Genomic DNA, 12,323 nt, shown 5'->3' with positions numbered 1-12,323 from the left:
ATAGGCCTAACCAAAGGACATGGACAACAGGGGGGTGAGGGCATGAGCGGGGGGGGGGGGGGGGGAGGGGGGAACGGGGGGATCTGGACACATATGTAATATCTTAATCAATAAAAAATATATTAAAAAAATTTTTTAAAAAATCTAGTGCTCATGTCGGACACTGAAATTACCAACATTCTTAATATAATTTAAAATCTATGATTAGTTTTTGATGTAAATTCAATAAAATAACAAAAGCTGCCCTAGCCGGTTTGGCTCACTGGATAGAGCGTCGGCCTGGGGACTGAAGAGTCCCGGGTTCGATTCCGGTCAAGGGCAAGTACCTTGGTTGCAGGCACATCCCCAGTAGGGGGTGTGCAGGAGGCAGCTGATCGATGCTTCTCTCTCATCGATGTTTCTAACTCTCTATCCCTCTCCCTTCCTCTCTGTAAAAAATCAATAAAATATATTTTAAAAAAATAAATAAATAAATAAATAAATAAATTCAATAAAATAACAAAAGTAAATTAGGACACAGGACTGAGAAGAAATAACGTCTATTCTTATGTATCAGTACACATCTGTGGAGTTACTGGAAAGTTGGCTGAAGTAAAGAGGCAGAGCCTGGAAGATGCAAGCATCAGCATGCACATTTCATGTAAATATAAAAATTCAACAACAATCTAACCTTGGAGAATAGTTATTTTAATAAAAATACTGAGCTTATGATTCAAGTCAGAAAAGGCTAAACATTGATTATAATAAGGGTTGATATTAGATATAATCATGTGTAGCAATAATATACAGAGCTACCTATCTATTTAGCTCTATGGGAACTACCAGCAGAATATCAGTTACTCAAAATCTGAAAAAGCTACACCATTTCTATTTATTTATTTATTTATTTACTTATTTATTATCTTTATTGTTGACATTATTACAGATTTCCCTCTCCCCCCCCCCCACAGCTTCCCTCCACCTGGTTCCCACCCCACCCCAGGCCCATGCCACCCTATCGTCTATGTCCATAGGTAATGCATACATGCATATAGGATCTTTGTCATATCTCTTCCCGCACCCCCCTACATCCCCTTTCCTCTGAGAATTGTCAGTCTGTTCCATTTCCATGCCCTTGATTCTATTCCATTCACCAGTTTATTCTATTCATCAGATTTTTTATTCATTTGACTTTTAGATTCAATTGATAGATATGTATTTGTTGTCACTTTGTTGTTCATATTTTTTTTATCTTTACCTTTTTCTTCTTCTTCCTCTTCTTAAAAATACCCTTCAGCACTTCATATAATACTGGCTTGGTGTTGATGAACTCCTTTAGCTTTTTCTTGTCTGTGAAGCTCTTTATCTGACCTTCAATTCTAAATGATAGCTTTGCTGGGTAGAGTAATCTTGGTTGTAGGTTTTTGCTATTCATCACTTTAAATATTTCTTGCCACTCCCTTCTGGCCTGCATAGTTTCTGTTGAGAAATCAGCTGAGAGTTGTAGGTAACTAACTGTTCCTTTCTTGCTGCTTTTAAGATTCTCTCTTTGTCTTTTGCCCTTGGCATTTTAATTAAGATGTGTCTTGATGTAGTCCTTTTTGGATTCCTCTTGTTTGGGGCTCTGCCGGGGACCAATTCCAGCATGTCATAATTTCAAGAGTTTCATCAAAAGGTTGATGAGACTTGGGGACTCAACAGGGTTGAGTCACACATGTAGTCACCTGTTGGGAATGGCTAAAGGCATTTCCCCAAACCTGAATAGGAAACTGATTGTGGCTGCCAGACAATTAAAGGGCATCTTAATCTACATGTTATTGCCTCCTACTGGCCAAACATCTGAACAGCCATAGGCTAATTCTCCCATTCTGACAATGCTTCTGTACCCTTTGAAAACTTACCCTTTGAAGTGTATTATCTCCACCTTGCCTTAGGACAAATTGTGTTAATAAAAGCAAGGGTCCTAGACAAGGAGGGAGTCTTCAGTTCCTTTAGCTGAAGGTCCTCTGACCACTAATGCCTTTCAAAATTATATCTCGTCTCGAGACTCTTTATTAGTCCCTGGATTCTTTAATCTATGCACAGCCTTTTCCAGATTCCTGAACCCTTCTTGATGCTGGGACAAGAACCCTGGCAGGGTTCTCTGCCCTTCCTGGACTTGTAAGTCTATTTCTTTCACCAGGTAGGGGAAGTTTTCCGTCATTACTTCTTCAAATAGGTTTTCAATATCTTGCTCTCTCTCTTCTTCTGGCACCCCCATAATTTGGATGTTGGTACACCTGGAGTTGTCCCAGAGGCTCCTTACACTATCTTCATATTTTTGGATTCTTTTTTCTTTTTGATCTTCTGGTTGGGTGTTTTTTGCTTCCTCATATTTCAAATCATTGATGTGATACTCGGGATCCTCTAATCTACTGTTGAATCCCTGTATATTATTCTTTATTTCAGTCAGTGTATGCTTAATTTCTGACTGGTCCTTTTCCATTTTTTTGGCATTCTCACTAAGATCCATGAAAATATCACTAAGTTCCTCAGGAGTTTCTAGAAGATTCTTGAGTAACCTTATAACTGTGGTATTGAACTCTATATCCAGTAGTTTTCTCTCTTCCATTTCTTTCATTTGTGACATGCTTCTTTGTCTCCACATTTTGGCCACTTCCCTGTGTTTGTTTCTATGTACTGGGAAGCTGCTAAGTCTCCTTGAATGATAGAGTGGCCTTGTGTGGTAGGTGTCCTATAGAGCCCAGTGGCTCAGCTTCCCCAGTCACCTGAGGTGGACACTCTTGGTGCACTCCTTTGTGGGCTGTGTGTACAGTTTTCTTGTAGTTGAGCCTTGATTGCTGTTGGTGTCACTAGGAGGAATTGACCTCCAGGCTAATTGGCTGTGGGGACAAGCTGCAACCACAGTGGGAGAGTTTCTCTGAGGAAACACCCTTATAGAGCAGGACTTGTTTCAGTGGGGCTTTGGTGCTCACTGAGTCTGCCCCTTGAGTGTGTCCCTTATGGATGTGAAGAGTTGTAATCTGGTATGGTCTCACACTGATCACTGGGTACACTGGCTCTTGGGTTTCCAGGTAGATTCAAAGTCAGCCACTGCCTGGGGCTATCCAGCAGGAGCTACAAAGAGATCTGCAGATTCCTCCTCTTTGTTTGGGGTTTGGAAGTGCCCAGACGTAGCCCTGCTATGCAGCAAGGCAGGCTGTTGCTGGTGACTGGTCTTGGGTTTTTATTGATAGGTTTGGGGATCCCTGACCCAGCTGCAGCTTGTTTGACAGATGTTTAGCCTGAGAAAGGACATACCCTTCATATGCAAAAGCCACTGTGCACAGCTTGGTGGGATTGTAAATTGGGTGGGGCGAGGTCTCAGGGAATCTCCAGGGTGGAGCAAACAGAAATGGCTGCCAGTCAGCCCTGCACTGGGGAGGTCCCAGCACGGGAACAATGACCTCTGTGAGCACCTTCATCTGGAAGAAAGCCACCCCTGAGTTCCTGCCCGATGTCAGGCAGTCCAGTTTCTCCCCATATATGTCTGGGTCCCCCAGAGCCTTGCCTGGCACTGGAGCTCAGAGGAAGTGGGAACTTGTAAATTCAGTTCACAGTGCCAGCCTTTTAAGAGGAGTAGCTGGGTCTCTAGCAGCCTGTGTGTCACTCAGCCCCAATTCGCACTGGTTTTTATAGTCTGTAGTTCTTACTGCCCATAGGGACTTCTTTCCCCAGCTCTGGGACCCTGTGCTGGGGGTCTGGTGTGGGGCTGGGACACCTTGCTCCTCTAGGCGGCCACCCCAGAGGTATCTCCCTCCCAATTAAAAAAGCAGCACACCCCGGTGCCGGACCAGCCCGTTCCATGCCTCCACACCTCCTACCAGTCTCAATGAGCTTTCTTCTTTACCTCTCCAGTTGTAGTACTTCCACTCAGCCAGCTTTCCTGCAGTTCTGGATGATAGTTGTTCTGTATTTTAGTTGTAATTTTGATGTGGTTGTGGGAGGCAGCGAGTACAAGCGTTTACCTATGCTGCCATCATGGTTCTCTAATCTACACCATTTATTTTTTCTCTTTAAATCCTACTTATCCTTTACGGACACATTTTGGCATTACTCACTTCCTGACACTTTACCTAATCTTTGCTTTACTCTCAATAATGAGTCAATTTTTTCATACATCTGCTTATAATGCTTTGTTTATATGCCTGTTAATGCAGTTATTGCTAATCATAATTGGACAGGGTATAGTCAGGTGTTTATTTATGTATGCTACCACTAATTTGTGATGTCCATGAATTAAAGGAGTCTTTTTCTCTCCCTCCCTTCCTCTCTCTTTCCCTCCCTCCCTCCTTCCCTTTCTCCCTCCTTCCCTTTATTCTTTCTTTTTCTTAGTATTTTCCACTTGTTTGGTTCATTATAGCTGCTCAATAGCTTATTGGTGTTTAAAATGAATAGTCTTTTTAATCAACTGATTTCAGCAACCATTTCATAGTGAGCATTTTAAATGATTTCAAGCTACCTTAAAGAGTTAATTTCTCAACTATTAAACAAAAGCAAGATACTTCCCTTCCAACTCATACAAGCATTGTGTTATTAATAAAGTTTCTGTCCTATTTTTCAAGGTACTTTTCCTCCTAACAATTTACAACAATGAGTCATAGCTCTAATGCCACCACAGGCGGGTCTCAGGGGATCATTGTCCCCACAAGGCAGTGCATTAATTTCACACTGTGGCTCATTAATGGTATTGTCAATGCCCCCATGAGGTATGGGCCTTTGTAAATCCCTGATATTTCCTGATTACACAGCTTGCACTCTATTTCTTTAGTAAAATGACATTCCCACTAAGTTGCCACAAGGGAAAGTAATGCAACAATCATCTTCTATTACCTTAGCATTTTATATTGCACTTGTTAAGTTAACTAATTAGTTAATTAGTTTATTCATTTAGCTCCTGCTAAATTAAACATGTTAACTATTTCCTAGGTATAATGTGATAAGTTATAAACAGAATGATCAAAATGGAGTCTGTCAGTTGACATTGTCCTCAAACTCACTATTATGCACTCAAAATATCTTACTAAGTTTTATTATTTGGAAATTAGTTTTCAATATAATTTAATTTATAGTTGATAGTTTTAAAAGAACTGTTTGTGCTATTATGCAAGATTCAACATATATTTTGGATACAGGAAAATTTATTACATAGGACAAATTAATTCAATAGCTAAAAAATATTTAATGAGCCCTAATATGCATCAAGCACTTGCCTAGACACTGAAAAATTAGTCGGGACAAGTGATGAGAAGGGTGCCTACTCTCATGGAGCTTCTTTTGGTGGTATTGACTGAAAAAAAAACAAGTACACACATATATAATAACTTTAGGTATTGATGTGTGATATAATAAAATATATTAAGGGCAAAGGACTAGATAATAACAGTGGAAGGGATTGTAGTACTTAGCTAAAGTGATCAGGAAAGAGTATTCTGAGTTGGTGACATTTGAACTGAGACTTGAATAATGAGAAGAAAGCAGTCATTTGGAGGTCTGGGAACAGAATATTCTGGGCATAAAAAAAGGAAAATACAAGGGCTCTGATGTAGAAACAAGCATCAGCATGTTCTGAGACTAGAATGAAGAACGATGTAGCTGAAGCATAATGAAGAACTGGGAAAGTGGTAAGAGATTACTTTGAAGAAGTATAGAGGTACCCAATCACATTGGATTTGTAGGCCATTTCATTCTAAAGGTGATATACTAGTCCAGGTAAGCGATAATGATGGGTTGGAATTGAGAGATAAAAATCTTGGTGATATAAATTATTTCTATGTTGAAGCATAAATAAACATAGTTTTCTATTGGACTAGATATGAGGAGTTATAAATAGAGAGGAGTAGAGGGTGAGCCCAAAGTGTTTGGCTTGAAGAATCCATGGTAGAAATATAATTAAATTGGAGATATTTGGATTAGAGCAAGGTTTAGAGGCACAGGACAAGGTATATATATGAGAATGCTAAATTTAAAATGCTTATTAGACATTCAAATGGAGATATTGAGAAAGCAGCTGAATAAGTGAGTCTTGAGCTCAAGAACAGTGGTCCAGTTTGTGACAACACATTTCAGAATCAGCAGCAATAGAGGTGGTCTTCAACCCCCAGAAAAAATGAGACTATGAAGCAAAGAGCATAGGACAATACTGTGCTTTTCACAAAGCCTCCTTCCTCCTCCTTCTTGCTCCTCCTTAACCCCCACATATCCTCACACCCTTCTCTGGGATTTCTCAGCTGGAAATGACCCATATTTAAACTCTCCTCAGATTGTCCCTATCCTGTCTCATGGAACTCGCACGGCACCGACTAGATTTGTTTCCCATTACAATTACAGTGGGGCCTTGACTTACTAGTGTCCCGACTAACGAGTTTTTTGAGATACCAGCTGTCTCTCAGCCGATTTTTTGCATTGAGTTGATAGAGTAATTTGAGTTAATGAGCTCCTTAATGAGCTCGGTCTCGGAACGAATTAAACTCGTACGTCAAGGCCCCACTGTATGTTTTAGCTTTATCTCCTCTAGTAGACCTTCAGACAAGAGTCCCACCTGGAAGCTTCTGTACTTTCTACTCAGTTTGCCTGGAAATGGTATTTTCTTTCCCAACCCCTGCTTTCCCCCCAACATTTTATCTGGCCTACATTTGATCATTGGATGGGGCCTTTCTTCCCTAAAGCTTTCCCTAGCCCCTCAATTTAAACAAGGCGCTGGTACACTCTAGATTTAGGTTCTCCTATGGTAGGAAAGCCATATTAAAAATATATCATTAAAATATATATTTCACATCTGTCTACATTTAGTATGTGGTAGAAAGTGAATCATACATACTTTGCATCTAAATGTATTTCTATATATTTTCATTGGGAAAAATGGGAATTTTTAAGTCAATATGTAGGGTGTGGTGCTTTATATTTAGAAAATCCCTTCACTAATATTATTTAAATAATTCATCAGAGTACTCATGCTAATTATTAGTGTTACTATACTATATATGAGAAAAATTAGAAACCTTTAAAATTTTATCTAAGTTGCAAGACAGTGATGGTATTGACGGTGAAATCTAGAACTCTGTCTACAATTGCAATCTTCCTTCCACTCTAAAACAGCTTATCCAGAAGTGTCAAATATTAAATTTTAGCCTTGATTTAATTTTTAATCTTTCCATTCCCTTCACTACATGTATTTACCTCCATTCACAGGCACTTAAACATACATACTCATTCACATTAAGTGGTCAAATAGGCTAGGCCATCTGGAAAGGTCTTGAATGAGAAGGACAGCGTGATAGGTATGATTATAGACCTGTAATATAAAGCTTTCTAAAGATCTACCTTCAGTACTGTGCTTACATGCTAAAGACTTAAACTCCTAGAATCAGATCATTGGGTATTTAAATAAATACAATAAAGGCACTGAATTGTGTATAAAGTAAAATTTATATCATAATGTCTACTTGTTATATAGTCTCTTTCAATTTTCTTTAATTGTATTTAATTTTAAATCATTTTATTCTCAACAGCTATAATTACGGTGCAAGTGGACAAGAAAGACATTATTTTCTGATGCTCAGGTTGTAGGAGGCCCAAACAAGAACTCAGAATAATCTCTAAATTTTAGTACAAGACAACAGCATTCATAAAATATTGACCAAAAGCAGTTCTTATATTTTAACAAAGTCTATTTGATTTAATAACTACATATAGCCTAATGAAAATAAATGTTAAGGTATATAGGAAGATTCAACTAGAAAACTTTTTACTTATTCAGAGACTATTTTTTTCAGTTATATAGACAATTTCTCAAGGAACTAAAATTACCCAAATATTGTATTCACTAATCTCAAACACATCAAAGAGGAACAAAATCTCTATACCTCATTTGTTCACCAAATAAGAGAATTAAAACAATTATAAGTAAATATTCATAGACACATAGTATAAAAATAATTGTCTTTATTCAGACAGATCTGAGTTTGATTTCAGCCTCATCCTCAACTTATTTGATTAGACCTTGAGCTTCCATGAAACTCTCTTTTATCATCTGCAAAATGTGAGACAAAAGCACCACCTGTACTTGGTTATTGTTATAATTAAGGTTAAAATGCAAAAAGTACTCATACAAAACAGACACTAAGTGAAAGGGTCATTGCATAGTTAAGATATAATTTCATAATGCAATGCTCACAGCATCTAGGATAGTACCTAGGCCCTTGAAAGATATTTGTTAAATGAATAAATCCTAAAAATTGTTAAATGTGATACTGAAAAGAGAACTCCGTGTTTCAACCGTTTTTGTTTATATTTTTAAAACAAAACATTCCTCCTTATTTCATTCAACAAATATCTATCAATGCCCACTGTTGTAGGCACTGTTTTTTAGCTCAGAGTATGATGATGTAATCTTCAGACAAGTTAGTGAAACAGATCCCTGAATCAACAATTTCCATACACTGTGATGGGTTTGGTAGCACAAAGAACAATACCAGCCCTAGCTGGTTTGGCTCATTGGCTAGAGCATTGGCCCTCAGACTGAAGAGTCCCGGGTTCAAGTCTGGTCAAGGCAACTTGGTTGCAGGCTTGATCCTGGCCCCAGTCAGACATATGTGGGAGGCAACCAATCGATGTGTCTCTCTCACATTGGTATTTCTTTCTCTCTGCCTCTCCCCCTTTCTTCTACTCTCTCTAAAAGAAACCAACGGAAAAAAAATATCCTCAGGTGAGGATTAACAAAAACAACCAACCAACCAAACAAACAAACAAAAAGAACACTGTGAACTTGTAGGAAGTACACCCAATCTAATTTTGAAAAATTTGTAATGACTTCGAGAATGACTGAGAGGTAGGAGTCTGTACAAAAGCAGCGCAGAGCTGGAGGTGATGAAAGGTATAGGTGGAGGGAGTAGTATAAAAACTGCAGAAAACCTGGTCCATTATGAGCCTATCTGGCTGGTAAGGAACTTTACACTGTACATATGCTCCCTGGCTTTCTTCAGTTTGCAACTCACTGACTGCTCTGGATCCTGATCCCAGGTGGTCCCCCAGGCACTATTGTTCTCACTTGCTTCTGGGCTCAGCTTAGCAGCTCACTTTCTGATCCCCAGCTCTGATATTCCTCTACCTGCTCAGTCTTGAGGTTGTGCCTGTCCCTCCTGATATCTGACATCAGTTCCTGACCCTTTCCTGGCTTCCTTCCTGTGCACTGCTCTTCGCATGAAGACAGAGGCCCAAATGCAAAGCATAGTGATAACAATGACCACCAGACATCAGCCAAGACTCAGCTGGGAAGAAATAAATGGTCCTGATGCCCTTCCTTAATCAAAACACTTTTTTTTGGTTTTGCCCTAATTTAGGAGACATATTTAAAGTTCTTTCTTTATGCCAGACACCATCAGAGACACTGAGGAATCCTGTAGTCCAGGAGCTCATTATCCAGCTGGGTAAATAACCTGACAACAAATGCACAGTGCAGCAGGAGAGGTGTTGATGAAAACATCTGTGCAAAGGTCTGGTACCACAGAGACAGTCAATTTATTAATGCAGATAAATAAGAGTATAGTTGAGCATGTATAATAGAAATGCATACATCAGGCATCATGGTGTTATTATATTTTTGTTTCATTTGTGTTTAACTCAACCCTTTTATATAACAGGAATGGTTTTAAAATATGAAATTTAGAATTTCTTGACCCTGAATTTCATATATATGATATAGAATATTTGATTCTAACTGAATAGCTCATGTTTGTTTTGTTTTGTTTTTTAACTGAGATCAATCTGTTTTTTTGGGGGGTGGGAGAAGAGAAATTCCATCATTGTGGAAAGGCATATTATGAATCTTGAACAAAGAAAGTGATATAATAAAATAGATTCATTCATTAAAATAGGATATATGCAATTCTCCAATGACATTTTTATTCATGATGCTTTATCTTTTTAAAAAGATGAATTCTAGAATGAATTATAGTTTTACTTAGAAGAAATGGTTCCTAATTCATATAACTTGTCATGGTTTGACATTAATAACTAAACAACTAGATTTCTATTTTGAATTTGATGCCAACTAGGTGCTGAGGCAACCAAAATAAATGGCATGATCCCTGCCCCCAGGAACTGCACTCTAGTCACAGAGATATGGGTTGTTCTGTATTGGGATGGGTCTGACAATGAGAGGGGCTATGGAACTTTCCAGGTCAGAGGTATAACCTGAACTGAGCTGGAAAGTAAATTCGACAATCACTGAATTCACATTCAGTTTTGGCCTCGCATCTTTATTTATCTCTCTTCTCAGTGACTTGGGTTAGCTTTACAAATGGAACTTGCATATGTGGACTTTGAAAGAGAACCAATTTAAAAGCAACATATAGACAAGTTTCCTTAAGCTGTTATGTGAATGTAGTAGAACACAGAGGACCCTGCCCTTTTGGATTGTCTTTTACTAACTTGCCACTGACACCTGAAGGGTTAAAACTGCGGTGCAGTTCTGCAAATTGCATGGGGTGAGGGTGGGAAGAGAGGAGGGTGAGGAGAGCAGCATAAAAATTGGTATAAGAAAGGATATTACATTTCTCATACAGGGAAATAGGGGCTTGAGTCAAATCCTACTGCTGGCAGTTTTGTTTTCTCTATTTCTGGAGAAAGGATCACATTTTAACATATATTAATTAGTGTCCTTATCCATGTAGTCATTTTTCTATATTCCTAAGAATAATAAGTAGATGGGTCATAATTCTGTTGTTTGATAGTTCAAAAGAATAAATACTTTGCTCAGCCATGAAGAAAGACCTGAGAGTGATCTTATTGGAAGTAAGAAATAATATCAGTAAAGTTAAAGCAATTAGAAATATGGGTACATGTAGAAAATGTTTTATAATTTCAACCATATCTCTGTATTGATGACTATTTTATGCCTCCTGGCCATACTCTACAGCTATTCTCTACTATGTCTGCCCACTGCAACCTGGATATTCCACAAACACTTCAATCTCAACATCAGGATTTATTTTTTTCACACTTCCACATCATCTGCCTTCCTAACATTGGTAGTAGATATAACTACCCACCCAGCTGTTTAAGCCAGAATTTTAAGTGCTATTCACAGTTCCTACTTTCTCTTCTATTGTCTTTTCCTATGAATCCCCAAGAAACTGGCATTTAATCATGACCAAGTTCTGTCATTCTATCATAAATATCCCTGAAATAAGACTCTTCTCCAAACCATTGATTCTTATTAGACACAAATATTGCAACAGCTTACAATATATTTCCCTGGTTACACAATGAACTTTTTACCATGTAATTGATGACATCAATTCAGGATGATGTCATCAATTACATTCTTAGTGTGGCCTAAGGGGCTCTTCATAATCTGGTCCCAGCCTTACTGAGTCCTTATCTGCTGTAGCTTTCCTCAGAGGAATATTCTGCTCTGGAAATACTGGAAGCTCTGTACCGTTTTCTTTTGTCTCTGAATAACTCCGTGAAAACCTCCAATGTTCAGCTCAAACCTGGTCTCCTTTAAGGGATTTTCTTAGACCTCAGGCTGGTTAGAGACCATCCCTTATCTTACCATAGCACCCATATCTCATCAAATAATTCCTTTATTGATCTGTTCTACCCTAAGGACAGGAGTGATTATTTGTTTATCTCTGTCTCTAGCACCTCCTATTGGGTTTTGTATATATGCTCAATAAGAGCTCTTAGATTTATTAAGACATGGATACATGAATGGATGAATGAGTAAATGAATGAACTGGATTATGATTAGCTAAGGAATGAACTTCATGTAAAAATAATGCTGAATGAACAGAGCCCAACCTTCATACAAGGCCCTTGTGACATTCAGAAGCCCCACACTGATGTTCTCTGTGACTTCTAATGAGTCACTTAGTCTCTCATCTGTAAAGCTTAATTAGTGTATTGGCAGTAAGTGCAAGTTCTTAAAATGCTAAGTGTTAAATTAGTTGCTTCAGAAACTGTCACACTCATATTCATTTGGAATAAAACTATAAGATGTGCAACAATACTCCATTTCCAATGCAAAATACTAGGTTCCCTCTTGCCTGAGATAGACAACAGCAGCTAGCTCCCAGATGCTTAGATGCCTCAGCTTCAAACATGAAAGTGTTACCATTTCTGAGATGCCATGGCTCTTCTCTTTATTCCAGGGCAACCTTTCATGATGGTTGCACCTTGGGACTGATGTAAGGTACATAATCACAGTGACTGGGAGGAGAGGCAAACTGGCAATTCTTCCAATGGAAATGGTGGCTCACTGTCAGTCAGATGACCAGAAATCTAACAATTTATTCCCTGGG

General features: G+C 38.5%; 1 protein-coding gene across 1 annotated transcript in view; it reads right to left on the bottom strand.

Annotated features, from left to right (window-relative positions):
* Positions 1-12,323, bottom strand: part of GRM5 (glutamate metabotropic receptor 5) — a gene marked incomplete at its 5' end in the record, with an annotated part of 280,548 nt that overhangs the window by 148,828 nt on the left and 119,397 nt on the right.

This window comes from Myotis lucifugus, unplaced genomic scaffold (genome assembly GCF_000147115.1).
Source record: "Myotis lucifugus unplaced genomic scaffold, Myoluc2.0 scaffold_106, whole genome shotgun sequence".
NCBI lineage: Eukaryota > Metazoa > Chordata > Mammalia > Chiroptera > Vespertilionidae > Myotis > Myotis lucifugus.
This window is presented reverse-complemented; position numbering and strand designations above follow the sequence as displayed.